The 17,455-nt window shown below is 37.6% G+C and overlaps 2 pseudogenes; both read left to right on the top strand.

Moving 5' to 3' along the window:
* The first annotated feature begins 402 nt into the window (after positions 1–402).
* Positions 403–9,299, top strand: LOC110730818 (annotated as a pseudogene).
* An 882-nt stretch (positions 9,300–10,181) lies between these two features.
* Positions 10,182–17,108, top strand: LOC110730817 (annotated as a pseudogene).
* The last annotated feature ends 347 nt before the right edge of the window (positions 17,109–17,455 follow it).

Below are 17,455 nucleotides of genomic sequence, written 5' to 3'. Positions count from 1 at the left end.
AATATTTGGTGATGAATTCAATTTCCCGAGTACCTATGGTGTACTCAAGTTGGGGTGTTTGATGGTGGAGTACTGGATTTGATGCTGCCAATGTCAAGGTAGACGAGCTATTATGCATGATATGAGTGAATCTGTTCATTAGTATCCAACTTATATCAGCTGGAATACTCTTCCCTTGGTTGCTGTCATCTTGTGCATTCCTTTTCCCCATTGCTTTTAATTATCTGCATTTTCTTCTATCAAGGGAGTATTGCAGTAATGCTATCTAAGGGTGTAGACTTAATCTTGGGTATCCCTATTGTCAGCTTCTGACAGCAAATTGAAGATGGACTATATATATATATATATATATATATATATATATATATATATATATATATATATAGGGTTGAGATCCAATGAGAAGGATCTTATAATGAGAAGGATGAAATGTGCATTTATTTTGAACTAAATGTGCATAATTTTTCTGCTAAATGTGCATATTTGATTTTGGACCTGATACTTTTTTTGCAATTTCTGGAAAAACGAGAACTTATGCACATTATGTGAAAAAAATATGCACATTCAATTTCGGTCAAATTTTTTTTTTGCACATTTTATTCAAAAAATATGCACATTCAGTGAAAATTTTATGCGCATAAAATCCTTCTCATCCTTCTCATTTTAAGAAACTTCTCATTTGACCCTTTATATATATATATATATTTGGAGAAAGAAATTGACTGATCCTAAGTAGAAAGAGAAAGGAGTTAGTCTTTGGTCGAAAGAGAAAGGAGTTAGTCTTTGGTCTATGATAAAAGATAACATTGGAAAAGATCTTACAAAAGTTTGTCTTCCTGTTTATATTAATGAACCAATCTCTTCTCTTCAAAAATGCTTCAAAGAATTGGAGTATTCGTATCTTTGACAGGGCAAACGCATGGGGAAAGAAGGTAATATTCAAAATCATGTAATGTTGTTTTGTCTCATCTTCATCGCCTTTTAAATATGCTATTCGTATTGCCAGAATTCCACAAATGGTGAAAATGTGCCTTGTCTTCGTGCTTGATATTGTGTGCCTACTTCAAACAAAAATATTGCAGCTTTTGTCAAATTTCTTCAATCTGCATTAATTGGACAGAGATGAGATTTCATGATGTATTTTATTTCTTTTATGAAAATCTTGTTCAATTTGATTCCCTTGAAGATGCTTTCTCATTTTCTTTTTCCTGTCATTTTTCAGATGTGTGAATTTAGGTTAGCGTACTCCCCACCTGGCCTGTTGTTGTTGGGAAGTTGATAACTGAAATTGGGTGTCTTATCCATGCGCTGTATAGAAATTACAAAGGCTTAACAATTGTTTCATATGGCTCAAACCTTATTCTTGATTGTGCTCATTGCATAATCTATCTGTGAACTAATTTACATTCTTATTCTTGATTGTGTTGTTAAAATGATTATCTTCAATGTAGCTGCGTTTGCTGTTTCTGGCTATGTCTCCACCGAGGGACGAATCTGCTAGCCATTTAATTCATTGTTGGGAGAAACTTATGAAGCTGATTTTCCTGAAAAAAGGACTCCGGTCATTCCCAGAAAAGGTTTCTATCTCTCACCTGAAAGTGCCATGTTATCAGTGATTTCAATTTTTCAATTATATTTTGTAGTGGATAATGCTTTTCATGTCATTTGGTAAGTTTTCTTATGATGATTTGGAATTGAGACCTTGAAGTTCTTGAAATAAAATAGCCTGGGTTATTATTATAGAACAAGGATACTAAATCGTTAGGTTTGTTATGATTGTTGCCTGTCATTGTGATGGAACTGGATGGAGATTATGGGGAGGCAGCAATTTGAAAAGTAAATTTTATACAACTTGATCCTGTTGGGATTCTGACCTTGGTTTGATGATGGAGAAGTTTTTCAGTGGAGTAAGGTGAGCTATATAAACTACTATATGAAGTGTTCTCTTATGCTCAATTTCTGAATTACAGAGTTATTTTTATTTTTAGGTAACCACATCCATATACATCCTTATATTAGGAAGCTATATTGCGAACACTATGGTACGATGCTTATACAGGGAAATCGGGAGTATTCCTGCAAGATGAAGTTCAAGGAGCAGTCTATTGTCGACCGAACTCCTCGACAGGTACTGTCCCTCTTCCTCCCCGAGCCAAACCTGGATGATTTTCACTCTTCACCAACAGTAAATTAACATCCTGTTTGTTTTAGTCACTGTCTACTGTTTGTTTTCCAGAGGATCAAGGCCTTTTTCTTTTTGCATTTCCAGCCTAGCCTTGTTCAGTCTTTTTTTTTTTTTTTTTTTTTTTTTTTTTTTTTTTTTTTGGGGGAGGGGGGGGGGGTTGTGAGGAGTTGGTTTAATATACTTTTGACCTGTCATGGGTAACATTACTAATTTATTAAATCACTTAAATGAATATAAAAGATCTTTTTCGGTTGTGTTTTTAAATCAGGTAGATATGATGTGAAAACACCTAAGCTTCTGGCTCATTACCCTCCTCTGCCCTTAAATAGGTCTAGAAAATGTGGAAAACTAAAGAAGAAATACATAACATTTGTTTTTTCTTCTATTTCAACTGTAGTGAACTTGTTTCTCTCTCCATTGGATACCTTGCTCTCGTGTTTAAGATTCTAGCAAGTACTTGGTAGTGTATAGGTTAATGTATGGACTGTGCATAATTATTTATACCCTGGATTAAAATTGTACAGCGTTCTTGTTCTAGAGTTGGATTTCTAGTAACCTTGTGTATTATTTGAAGATGGTGATCTTAAATTTGACAGTTGACCTTGCCTTGTTGCTCTAATACTAAGAGGACTAGGTTTATGTTGATGCTTAACACATCAAGAAAATTTTACCTGCTTTCTAAATATCTGATTGCTTTCCAGGTTCAAGGTATAGTGCAAGAAAGAAATGGGAAAGCAGTTGCTACATTGTTTGGAAAGTGGGATGAAAGCATGCATTATGCTTATGGTAAATGGTGACTGCTTAGGTAAAGGAAAGGGAGATGCTGTCTCAGAAGCCCGATTATTGTGGAGGCGAAGCAAGCCTCCCAGATATCCAACCAGATATAATCTAACTCGACTTGCAATGACATTGAATGAGCTTACTCCTGGATTAAAGGTAACTACTGAAATTCAATGTCCTTTTCTTTAATTTTGCTCAAATTCTATTTGCAAGTTGCTACAGTTCCTGATTCTACCTTTAATTACTGTTGATTGGTAATATAAATGTTTTGAGCCCACCTATAAAGAGTAAGGTCATCCCTGGACTATTCTTTTGTTGGAATGATCAATCTGGTTAGTTTCATTGTTCTAATTGAATTAGAGCTTGCAGATTGATTCATTTTTAAGAGCTGCGCCTTAGTCTAGTTAAACAAGACCTCCTGAGCAATTGTTATGCGGATACTGCAAAGCAAAGTCCATGAATTTTTTTTTTCTTTTCTATTATTATTATTATTATTATTATTATTATTATTATTATTATTATTATTATTATTATTATTATTATTATTATCATCATCATCATTATTATTAAAAAAAACCTACAAATTCAATCAATTTACAAGAAATTGGTAGGGAGCCGAGATACAATCTGGGCTCCCACCCCTCTAGCTATAGCGAACCCGATCCTACTGAAGATGTGAGCAGCTGCACGAGCACCAATATCCCGAGTCTTAGCGAACGCCTGAACCCGCTTCAGCAACGCAATAGCATCCTTGTCTAATTCCCCTAATGAAGAAAAGGAGAAAGGAAGAAAACCATAGCCATTAGCCCTGCAACGTGCCCCATACTTGTCCCGCTTCCGCTGAGCCGCCGCCAACACAACACGACCAGGAACGAAGTCAGACAACCCCGAATGTGTCAAAGGTGAAGACCCCGTCAAGTCGACACATACATCACGTCCTCTATCTCAGGAATAAAGCAACACTTCTGCTGGTCGTAGCGCCCCCTCGTTCCCACCAGTCAACCCAACGTTGACCTCCTTTCGAGCAGAAATCCCAGACCGAAAACAAATATCAACAAGGGTGTCACGAACAACGTTGTGCTGATGTTTAATACCTACTATCCCAGCACAAGATACTGCATGATCCCCATAAATATCTCCATCAAAAACCCTTGAGCAAGTAGAACACGGTGTTGAAACGGAGAACAATGGAACACCCAATCGATAGCAAAGAACACAACGGTAAGTCTTACCATTCATAGTCTGACCCAAAACCGATATCGGGACCGTTCACAACCAGGCCGAAGAGTGATTCCCCTGTTGGGACTTCCATAAGGCAACCTGACGCGGAGATAAGGAGAAAGTGGAATCCACAGATGAAGTGACCTTCGTGAAATATATATCTGCCAATTTTTTCATGAGTCTGGGGGCAGCGATCTCACTAGGGTTACTCAAAAGGCCAGTCTCCACAGTCCTGTTAAAAAGACTAAGAGCACCATCAAAGGCTGGTCCCGGACCAACAATACCAGAATCGCGAAGAAGCGTAGCCTGAAGACCAGAAGACTGGAGACGCGACTCAAGGAAAGCGTAATGCCGAACATCACCCGCCGAATATACACCCAAACCACCATAAGAAAAAGGTAAGGTGGCAAGTCGCCATTGCCAATCACCAAAACCAGGCCCCGAAGCAGTTACAATACGCTCTAAAGAAGCTCGAAGGGCCACGTCAAATGAAACCTGCGCCGTTTCAAAAAGACGAGGAGGACAAGTGCGCATAGCAAAGTAGAGTTTTGAAACCCCAGTACACGCACGGAGAAGTAACAACTCGCATTGGGGATCATCGAGCTTAGCAACAGCATCCATTAGCACAATGGTCTTCGACACTCTCTGCGAAACAAGCTCACCACAGAAAGAGGAATCAGCACTGACAGGACCACCCAACAACTTAACACCATGCAAAGGACGACCAATATTTGGAGGAAAGACACCGACGAGACGGCTACGAGGGTCCTCCAAGGGCCAGAATACTTCCGTTTTCTCAACGTTGACATGGAGTCCGAGACGAGGTCCCTCCGCCAAAATCAACTCTAAAACTTTCCCTACCACTAAGGTATCACCAATAATAGTACCGTCATCTAAATACCAAGCTTGCAAACATAAGTCAAAAGAATCCCTGATTTGGCACACTAACGGGTGAAGAACCAAAGCAAAAAGCAAAGGACCTAGAGGATCGCCTTGTTGCACCCCCTGACATGACCATAAGATATGCTCCCCGTAAAACAACCTGGCTGGAGTAGAGTAACAGAATTCAACCCAACGAGAGAGAGAAGGACAACAGAGACGAACCTCACGCAACAAAGCCGACCGGTCTACCAAATTAAAGGCATTCTGGAAATCCACTAACAACATGGAGAGGCCAACATCACCACCACGCGCCTCAACCAAACGATTAACTGCATGAAGAATAGTCTCACCACCCGCCGACACCCCAACACCAACACCAAACTGAAGACCTCCTAGATAACTTCCCAGACGCGGACCAATCAAAGCAGCACCAACCTTTGAAACCAGACGCCTCCAAACAGTACCCACAGCAATAGGCCGAATACCACCACCAGGCTCGACAAGTGGCGTAAGAGGAGCACTAGCAATGTATTCTCCCAACACAGCAGGACATTTCCCAGCGAGAAAAAGATTAACCACTTGCGTAATAGAGTCCACCAACTCCTCCGAAATAGCAACTGCAGCATCACTCAAACAATCCATAAGGTGTTGAGCACGCAAGCCGTCTCTACCGCATGACGTACCTCGCGGAAAACCCCTAATCTGATCCAAAACAACAGCAGGAGTAGCAATAAGGTGCTGATCAACGGGAATATCCGGGAAGATAGGAGCCGGAAAGGAAGGGTGCTTAGCTTGTAAATCTGCAAGAGTAGCGTCATTGTAAGGGGCAAGACCAGAAGTCGAAAGAACCCTAACCGCAGCAGTGTAATGTCCGTCAGAAATCTCTCTTACACTGCTTAATATTACGCTCAGACAAATCATGGTCCTCATCAGCATCCAACAAAGGTGGAGACACATCAGCCCAACGTGTCACGCACAAGCTGCACAGAACCACCAGGCTCACACCAAGAACGAATAGCAGAGGTGATACCCTCTTCCTGTCGCTGACGCCTGACACCTGAAGAACACTCGTGACTACTCCTTGGGGAAAAGGTTTTAAGGACACAGAGAGGCAACACAAGCAATTGAACCCAACAAGAGATGTCATCAGGCTTGCCAATCACCTTATCAAGGGCCCCTTTGAGAACCCGAGAAAAACCCAAGCGACACTTAGGAGGGATAGATTTCACTAAACGAAACCGCTTAGATAGCAAACTATCAAGAAGAGCAACATCAAAAGCAAAATGAGGCTCAAGAGGCCCTCCAGGAGATACCACCGAAGGAACCTGCGGTTTAGGAAAACCGAAAAGAACAAACCGAACAACACCATCTCCCAAGTCAGGAGGGGCCACAAAATCATCTGAACCATGACCATGCTGACACTTCATACGAAGAGAATGCGTCTTGAAACACTCCCCACAAAGCCAAATGCCCATACGACGGAAGGTCGTCTCGGCCTCCAAGAAAATAGCCAAATCTGAAGTAAGAGAGTGTCGGGTCAAATCCCGCGCATCTTCACAACAATGACGGTCACGAAGATGAGTGATCAAAGAGGTTTTAGTGAGCCCATTACCCCTTCCATCTTGACACCCATTAAGACCCACAAACGGGCAATGAAAGAGAACAGAAGGAGGCATAATATCAACCACAACTTGCCACAAGAGAACCGCAACACAACACAACGCAAACTGCACCGAAAATAGCACCCAAAACTGCACCCAAAACTGCACTAAAAACGTCCCAAAACAGCACCCATTTAACACCAAAACTGCACCCAAAACAGCAACAAATGCACACCAAAACTGCACCAAAACCACACCAAAACTGCACCCAAAACAGCAGCAATTGGACACCAAGACAGCACTAAAAACAGCACCAAATGGACTCCAAAACTGCACCGAAAACAACCCGCAAAACTGCACTAAAAACAACCAGAAAATGCAGCAGAAAACCCCCAGAAAATGCAACAACACAGCACCCAGAAACTGCCCAGAAACCGCAACAGAAAAAGGACCCAAACAACCCTTAAAACAGCAAGAACAAACAACCGAAAAACCTACCAAAATCACGCTGAAAACAAAGCAGAACACCACGAGCAAAAAACTGCATGAACAACGACCAGAACCTCGATCAGAAACACGCCCGAAACACCTCCAGATGAAGCCTAAAAATAACCCGAGATCGGAGCCGGAAAACCTGAGCACTAACGCAGCCAATCTGCCTTGGAAAACCAACGGAAAACCACCCTCGAGGACTGCACTAGAGGAGCTCGATTCCACCCGGAATTCGCCCAAAAAGAAGCACCTAAGACGCCTGGTGCCACCGAGACACTGAAGCCGCCGGAAAATGACGTGGAACCCAACCCAACCCAGCCCTAATCGCCTAAAACGAGAGAATTATTATTATTATTATTATTATTATTATTATTATTATTATTATTATTATTATTATTATTATTATTATTATTATTATTATTATTATTATTATTATGGACTTTTAAGATAAAATTATACTACCTCCGTTAAATGTTATGTGTAACTTTGAAATATTTTATATCTCTCAAATAATACCCCAAAGTTGTACATAACATTTAACGGAGGTAATACTATAATTCAATTTGATTGAAAATAGAATTCTAAATTAACCTTTTTTTTGCTACAAAGTCGATCTATATTTATCCAACGTGGTACGATACTTGGCGAAAAATTAAAACGCTAAATGATGTTGTCTTGTGGCCTAATTATAAATTTATTGTTTGGTATTTTATCAAAAATATAACTCTAAACTAATAATTTTTTCTAAAATTCTATCCTAATTTGATTGAAAATAGAATTCATTCCTTTTTTTTTTATTTATTTATTTTTTATCTTATGAAATCTATCCAAGGTGACGCGACACTTAACCGGCTTTTTTTTGTTTAGTCATATGAAGTTTATTTAAATCTATCCAAGATGGCGCGACACTTGGCAAAAATTTAGAATGCCAAGTGTCGCTATTTCGTGATCTGGCTAAAAGTTTAGCTTTATATATTAGTTATATGATATGATTATTATTGAGAACTAACAAATTTGGGAATATATCTTCAGAGGTTTATATGTGCTTTTTTTTGGATTTGGATTATTTATTTTATATTTCTGTTTTTATTGGAGAAGCTGCCCCTACTGATTCTAGGGTAAGGCTGACCAGAGGTACCTGGAAAACAGGGAGTATGAGAAGACAAATGCAGAGAAGTTGCGGCTAGAGCAAAGGCAGAGGCCAGAGGCAGCGGCAGGTAATTAAATTTGAGATAGCAATGTTTAATTATTGAATTTGGCTCCCTATGCTTTTCCTTAGTTTTCTCTCTTTGAGGGGACAAAATCTTTCAAGGTCAGAGTTCTGAAAGATGATGTAGTAAAAAACTGTTTTTGCTTGCCATTCCAGGCTCGAAAAATGCAAGAAAGGGGCTGGAAGCCGCGGTGGTTTGCCAAGGATAAAGAAACCAACACACATCAATTAGTCGAAGGGTATTAGGAGGCCAGGGAACAGGGCAACTGGGAATCATGTCCTGATATCTTTGGCCAAATTTCTCCTGAAGTTATTGGACTTACTACACTGATCTGAAGTCACCTATATGGTTATCCCAAAAGGCCATAAAACCATACATTTTTCCTGTGTCTAGAATTCTTTTACCATCATATATGGGTAGGCTAGTGGTGCATTGATAGAATTCTTCATTTATTTATGTGAATTACATAGTGTAAAGTATACTAGATGATAGGTTAATCATAAAAGAATCTCTATTTTTCAATTCTTTTTGCTATGGCATATAGGCTCCTGTTCCATGCTCATTCTGAGCCTTTAAGCAAGAGTGTAGAAATCGCTCGTGATATACAGAGAAACTAGTATCATAGGCATGTCCAAACATGATATTTGTGGCAAAGTTTTTTATATGCATCTAATTGGCAAAGCTAAAGTCAGCCCTTAAAGTTAAGCATATGAAATTTTTTACAGAAGGTGATGGGATCATGGGATATCTGGATTCCAAACATTCTGTGACCACTGTTTACTGTTCTCATTTGTAATTATGACAAACAATCTCAACTGTTTCTGTCAAGAGTTGAACAAACTGGTAATAAACTTAAATTTAGACCGCCTAAGTGCTAAGCAGCTTGTTTTTTAAAGCTTAATTTGGTTTGTATGCTTGAGATAAGGATGAACTGTCACAATTGCCAATTAACCCGATTGTTGATGTTGGTTGTTGGAAACCTATATTGCAAATACTTACTCCGTATTAACTTATTAAGGCTTCAAAATTGTTGTTTAGACCCTATGAGGTTTCTATGTGTCCTCAACAACAATCAGATCAAGTTACAACAAAATCCAACAGTCACAATATCACGTGAATGATGTGTTTGTGAAGCCTTTCTTGAGAACTTCAAACTGTAACTCTCTCAAACATTCTTTGCTCCTCTCCTTATTTTCTTTTTTGTGCATGCAACTTTTTGCTGCTCCTTTGCCCCTTGTTGACTATACAATACAAGCAAACAACAAATACACCACTCTAAGCTTCTTTTAGAAGTCAACTAATAAATTTCTAGTTGGACCTAAAACATGAGACCATAATTTTGGACTCAAACACTAGATAATAACAAACTAATCTGTGTTACAATTGGGATGAAACTAAAGGTGATAAAAATTCGATCAAGCCAGACATTAGGTTGAAATATCACACTCAACCCCGTAAAAACGAATTGGACTTGTCGGGCCAAAGCAGCCTTTTGGGCTTATTTAAAGTCAAGTTAAGATTTTTACCTAAAAATGTGTTTGTAGACTTTCCCACAGTGATACATTGATACTGTTTTCGGACTGGATTATTGCTAATGATCACCCTTAGATAAATCCATAAAAATTATATATTTCACGACCAATTAATTTTAGGCAACCATTGGCTATGCTTTTAATAGTACTGGTGCTAACATCCAAAAACTAAATAATGTGGCCAATCCCACCTTAAAAAGCCAATATAGTTACTGCCCATTGCCCATGTAATTGCAAAGATAGGTATATTACAAAGAAAGCAAGAAATATTCATAGCCTCATATTAAAGATCACAAACGACCCTACCATCCTACTCATTTGAACAGTTTTCTACTTACTGATCTTCTTGATTTTTTAGCCAAATTGTATAAAAAATATCCTCAATTTCTCTCCTTCAAATCTAAACCCAAGATATTTTTCATGTAAAAATTTGATCTTTTACAAAAAACTTCTAAATTTTGCTACCAATTTATTGCATGGCTAAGCATTTGAGCGCTTGTTCATCTTCCATAGCAGCTGTTAAAGTTTCTCCAATTACCCTTAAAAATGGAGGAAATTGTTTCTTGCCATCTTCTTCCATTATCATGCCTTCAAAGCTCTATTCCTCAAAATGGGTGTCTCACATTCTTTCAAGATTCTACCAAACAAAGTGTTTGCATTCTGAATTTTCAAATGGGCATCCTTTAAATGATGTTTCTCTTCAAGATGGTAAGTTTTCTTCTTTAATGTGGTGCTCTTTTAGTTGAATTAACTATTTAATAGTTTAATATATATGTTAATCAGACTCCACTAGAAGCGTTGGACGTGATTCCTTATATTTTTGCTTGATTTTGGTCCAAAATAGAGTGTGATGTATGTGTTGGTCCAAAGTGTCGAGTATACGACACGGGTATATAGGTGAAACAAAGAATCAGAGTAACATAAGTTATTCTTGTTTTAGGCTGCTATAATTATTGTTAAAGAAATTGGTTGGTAGATATAGTGCTTCTTGCAAGTTTCATTTTTCCGATTGAATTTCAATTTAGCTGTGCTATCATAGCTGCTTTCATTCATATAGTAGAATTATTAGTTACAAGAATCATAAATTTTTGTCTGGGGATGCCTTAAAATTGTGCTGAAATTTAGATTGTTTATTGTAGTTTGGGTCTAACTGTGATTTTTAAGGAGATACATTGTGGCATTATTGTGATTTGGATAATCAAAAGCTACTGCCTCAATGATTTTTAACAACTATAGTACTCAACGACCACATTTTGAACTGCTACTGAGTTCTTTTTCCTAATGGTGGTTAAGATTTACATTATTCAATTCAAACAATGGAATAAATATTGATAATGTGAGAAAATGCATTTGGAGCACTACTTTGGAAATACTGTGGATGATACTTTCCATTTGGTGTAAGATATGGTCATATACTCATATAGTAGATAATAGAAATTGAGGCTTTGAGCAACTACTTGCTTCGATTAGTTAGTAAGGGTCCAAGGAAGATGTTTTAGCTTAATTAATGGTCTGAGATATCCAGGCCAATCTATGGTTTTCTCCCCTAGTACCACTTTTTAAGCACTTCTTTACTTAGATTGCTCTTGTTGTTGTATCTTGTGAAAAAATGTGTGAAATTCTAAATTCGAATTTATAGGAGAATATAGCAGGGTTTTAATGCTGCAGGATAACTAGGCCTAGGTTCATCAGTCATTTGAGTGTATGTCATGGTGATGGTAGCCAAGAAATGAGGCTAAGTGCCACGTGGTAGGAATAATTTTGCTGGACCATATAATCAACCCAGTTTTCTGGATCATAAGTGGTTAGGTTCTTCTTGCAAGTTGGAGATGAAGGTACATGAAACTTAAGGAACAACACTCTTTACCTTCTTCGATCATTGCTTCTTTTCTGCAATCTGCCTTTTCTTTTCGTATCATTCTGGAAGATAACTACAATGTCCAAAAAGTCAAGGGAACTACTGTTTCCAAAGTGAGGAATGAGGACAAATATTAGTTTAGCTTTTCTTCATCTGTTAAAATCGTTGGTTATCAAAGAGTTTATGTAATCAGCAGGAGCTTGTTGAAGTTGCCAATTTGGCAATATCTTCAACATACTAATTTCAGTGAAGTACTATTAAATATAATCCAAAATTTGAATGCCTACTACGTCAATGAGGTAGTTTTCTGTCCTGTTCTTATGAATTGTCGCTATACTATCCTGTTCTTTTCCCATATTCACCCTTTTTCATTTTTTTTTTTGGTTGTACATTGCTCTATACTCTTCTGTCTTCTCATACTATATAAAATATTTATGTTTCTATACTAAATTATTGCTTTCATGCTATCAATTCCTCACGTGACGTGTTTAAAATTTTAATAATTTTCACAAAATTACACCATGTTGCTTCTTAATCATAGTTACTTGCCCAAGTAACTATTTTGTTAATGGTATTTGGTTTCCAATGATGGCATTGCTCCTAACAATCTTATCTTTCTTCCCTTAATCAATTTGGAACTAAAAGATGGCAATGCTTGATATCTGACAATAGAATCTTGTTTTGTTTTGTCTGCCCTTTTACGGAATGATAAGGGGTTCACTTTAGGAGTTTAGGCAGGTTCACCCACTTGCATTGTTTGGATCTCTTGCTTTTGTAAATATTGGCATTAAGACCTATATTATAAACTATTTGATTTTGATCTTAGTGATTGATTTCTAGATAGCTTTGTGCAAAATTTGTAATCATAAAAATCCTTCATCTGCATTATCATATGGTACATCTCTTACACTTTTTCATTTTGAATGTTCAATTTTTTGGGGTTTGTGAAGGTGTGGCCGCAAACCCAATTGTTGCAAAGAATATTGATTCGTCAGTAGGATTTCAGTCGCTTCCCCTATTGGAATCTGTCAAAGAAGAGCCCACGCTGAGCATAATTGTAGTTGGTGCGTCCGGAGATCTTGCCAAAAAGAAGATTTTTCCTGCACTTTTTGCTCTCTATTATGAAAACTTTCTTCCTGAGGTATTTTGTCTTTGTTTAAGATATGAATTATATATTAAATTTACTTTCATTATTGTATCAATGTGATGTGCAACTGCAACGAAACTGTATGTATAAGTGTTACATGCAACAACTTAACGCAGAGCTTCACAATCTTTGGTTATTCACGAACTAATATGAACGATGAAGACTTGCGGAACATGATCAGTAAAACCTTAACCTGTAGAGTAGACCAGAGGTATGTCGAACGTTAACCTTCTGTTTTGCTTAGTTTTTCATGAACAACTTTGCATTTATTAACAAAATGAGATCTTTCAGGGAAAATTGTGGTGAAAAAATGGATCATTTTTTGCAAAGATGATTTTACCATTCAGGCCAGTATAATTCTGAGGACGACTTTTCAGGATTGGACTGTAAGCTTAAGGAAAAAGAGGTAAAACACCTGCTATTTAGTGACTTTATCTAACTGAACTCAAATGTGTATATTATTTGTTACCTTCTAGGGTTAGGCTGTGAGCCTGTGAACTTATTTTTGATATACTGAGAAGGTAAAGTATCTGATTTTAAATACGATAATTACTACTTGATCCAATGGAGGCTGCCTACTTTGGCACCTCAAAATTGTCCATGGGACTGAAGAATGTAAGGAAATAGGTAAGCAAAAAGATCTTGACACCGGGACTGAAAAATGTCAAGTGATAGACTGATAGGGGTGTAAAGAGTTTTGCTACTCTGCTGAATATTGAGGCATAAAGAAACGAGCACAAGCATTTATACTAGGAGATAAGAATATAAATAATCTCCAGGAAACAAACAGCTTTATACCTTATAATCCTTCTATATCTCCTAAGCTCTCTGCAACAAAAAATTGTATGAGGTCTGGTAACTTGATCCTTATTCGACATCCTATCTGTTAGAACTTTATGAGTGCATGATGTGATACAAAATTTGGAAGGTAGCTTATACGTGCTCTATGTATGATTGGAATAGAACTTCAAAGGTGGTGTAAGTTCATGACTTAACACACCTGATCAAAAGAAATTGGTGCAACTCGTAGTGGATTTATGCCAGCATACATTGAGAAATCTTTAGTTTTCTCTTTACTCCATTTCTTTCATTACTCTACTTGGCATATGCAAGACTAACTGAATAATCTTCATCATATTCTGTCCTGTACTCCTGTTGCTTAAGTCAACCAACCTACTAACCAAACCATTCATTATGTCATCTAAAATGTAAGATATATTTAGGTTAGAGAATCTCCAAAACTACCCAAGGGTACTCAAGACATCGAACCTCTCCATTTGCATACAAGAGCAAGAAAGCTCTCATTATTGTTTCCTTATTACATGTATTTATCTTTGTTTATTCACTCCTCTTCCTAACACTGAATTAGTACTCGAACAAGCTAAGTAAAAAAAAGGAAGTAGTATTTCCTACGAGTTGTTTCTGCCATGTAGTCTTACTTCCAATTAAGTGCACGATGTTAATTGGTTGAGCATAGGAAGTTCTACGGTTCTACCTACCTAGAGGGACATTGGTAAGCAACTTATTTATTTTGTGGGTAATAGAACACTAGAACATCTTATCTTTTTGCCGACCGAACAAATCCACATTGTTCCACTTCCCATGTTTTTAAATGTCAATCAAACAACACTGAATATATCAGAGAATAGCTACTGCATTGGTGTTCATTTGAAATATCTTGTGGCCAAAAGCTTGAACATGGAAGGCATGTCCCATGTTCCAATGTATATAAGATGAATAGCCACATTTTTTGCTAGCCATTAACTGAACACAGCCACATTTTATTCAGACAAAGTACTGTTGTTACTTACTGGTTAATGTTACTTATAGTATAAGTTTTCTTACATGTAGAGGTCTTGATCAATAATATGCTGTATAAAGCCGAGAAGTATCTTTTCCTGGTTGGATAATGTTTAATTATTGGGATTTAAAAAATTGGAACTTTGACTTCTATCTCTGTAGGCTGGTAGATTGCCAAATAGGCTATATTACCTTTCAATACCACCAAACATTTTTGTGGATGTAGTCCGATGTTTAAGCCATCGAGCTTCTTCCACAAGTGGATGGACAAGGGTTATAGTGGAAAAGCCATTTGGACGTGACTCAGATTCATCTCGTGAGCTTACTAGAAGCTTGAAGCAGTACTTGACTGAGGACCAGATATTCAGGTGTGATTACAGTTGATAACTTGATATATTTTTAATGTGTTAAATATTTTATTGTATTATTAGATATAGAGGTTTTTTACCATATTAAACTTGAATGTCTGTTCAGGATTGATCACTATTTGGGGAAGGAGCTGGTTGAGAATCTATCTGTTCTACGCTTTTCAAATCTTGTTTTTGAGCCTCTATGGTCAAGGAACTACATCCGGAATGTCCAGTTCATATTCTCTGAAGATTTTGGTACAGAGGGACGAGGGGGGTAAGTTATAAAGGCTCAAATTTGCTTAATATATCACTAAGCATATGAATTAACTTTTTCAACTGATTTTGCTCTTAGATACTTTGATAACTATGGAATAATCCGAGATATAATGCAAAACCATCTTCTTCAAATACTAGCCTTGTTTGCAATGGAGACACCTGTTAGTTTAGAAGCTGAGGACATCAGAAATGAGAAGGTATTCTTGTACTTAGTATTTCTGTAAATAATTCTTTTGCTTCCCTTTTGGACTAGATGTTTTATCGTTCTCTCATGCATCTAGGTGAAAGTACTTAGGTCAATGCGACCACTTCAGCTTCAAGATGTGGTTGTGGGTCAATACAAGGGTCACACCAAAGGGAACAAATCTTACTCTGGATATACAGATGATCCAACGGTGCCAAAGAATAGTCTCACTCCAACTTTTGCAGCTGCAGCATTGTTCATTGACAATGCTCGATGGGATGGAGTTCCTTTCCTGATGAAAGCTGGGAAAGCTCTTCATACAAGGAGGTTTGCACACATCTTTATTACTCCTATGTTTTTTTGTTTATGAGAATTGGTCACATTTGGCAATAAAGTTAATGCCATATGAAATGCAGAGCTGAAATACGAGTGCAGTTTAGACATGTCCCTGGAAACTTATACAAGAAAAATTTTGGTACTGATTTGGATAAAGCAACCAATGAGCTTGTGCTCCGGGTACAACCTGATGAAGCGATTTTCTTGAAAATCAACAATAAAGTTCCTGGCCTTGGTATGAGATTAGACCGCAGTGACCTTAATTTGTGTTACAGTGCTAGGTAAGCATATAATTTTTTTTTGAAAAGTATTCCGTACCTAGTTACTATGCTAGAGCAGAAGTAATATTATAAAATTCAGCTTTCTTAGTCACTACTCGTATATACTTTTGCAACCATGTGTTAATATAATCAGAAATTTCATTGGAAGATATGTCTCTGGCCTTTTGACTTGGAAACATTTATTCCCAAGGCAATTGCTTGCATATGATTTTGTTTTTCCTCCTAAAAAGTGCTGTTTGCTTGAAAACAAACGCAAGTTTAGGTGGATAGTAACAAGGATTCTTGTTATTGACCTGAGAGAAAAAAGTAGATAAGGTCTATCCCCAACTTCCTGACAGTGCCTACTAACTTGTGAAGGTATCGAGGAGAAATACCTGATGCATACGAGAGATTACTTCTGGATGCAATAGAAGGAGAACGTAGGCTGTTCATTAGAAGTGATGAGCTAGATGCTGCTTGGTCGTTGTTCACGCCGTTGTTACAGGCACTAGAGGAGAAAAAGGTAGCACCAGAGCTATACCCTTATGGAAGCAGGGGACCTGTTGGATCTCATTACCTTGCTGCTAAGCATAATGTCCGCTGGGGTGATCTGAGTGGTGAGGATTCATAAACTGAAACGCAGAGGAGCGTTCGTTATCCGATTCAAATATTCACTAAGGAGCTGAATTCTTGGCTCCCATCTTATGTATACAAGCCTTCTGCTTCCTACTGAATATCTGGCTGACTGCTCCCATCTAGTGTGATTTATGTCTGCTTCCATGTATGATTTATTTCATGAGAATCGAACATATATTGTTCAATACATAGGGAATGGAATAAGCATGATACACAAATTCAACATGCAGGGAGTTCCACATAGAAAATCAAGGTTTGCTTAGTACATGCTAAGCATGTATGATGGATCAATTTAGAAGTTTAAATTGTAGTCTCATCAATGGGCCAAAAACAATTATTTAGTTTAAGCTTTTGTTATAAGTGTACATGATTTTAATGTTGCATACCAACACCTGCAAGGCTGCAATAAAGGGACTTTTCTCTTATTAAAAAAAATATAGGGTGTGGAAAGTAGGAGGGAGAAAAGGTGATGGAGTATGGAAAATTATGATAGAGAAAGTAAATGGGGAAATTATGAATGTAGATACGGAATTGTAAAATGGGAAAGGTATGTGATAAAAGTGGAAAGTGATGTGAATAAAAGAGGTGAAGAAAGAGAAATTATAGCGAGTCCCATGAATGTTGATACTCTTAGAGGGAGACAAATGACCTGGTCATGAGGAGAGAGAAAACTTTTGGTATTAAAAAATTAGAAGAAAGAAAAT

This window comes from Chenopodium quinoa, unplaced genomic scaffold, assembly GCF_001683475.1.
Source record: "Chenopodium quinoa cultivar QQ74 unplaced genomic scaffold, ASM168347v1, whole genome shotgun sequence".
Classification (NCBI taxonomy): Eukaryota; Viridiplantae; Streptophyta; class Magnoliopsida; order Caryophyllales; family Amaranthaceae; genus Chenopodium; species Chenopodium quinoa.
This window is presented reverse-complemented; position numbering and strand designations above follow the sequence as displayed.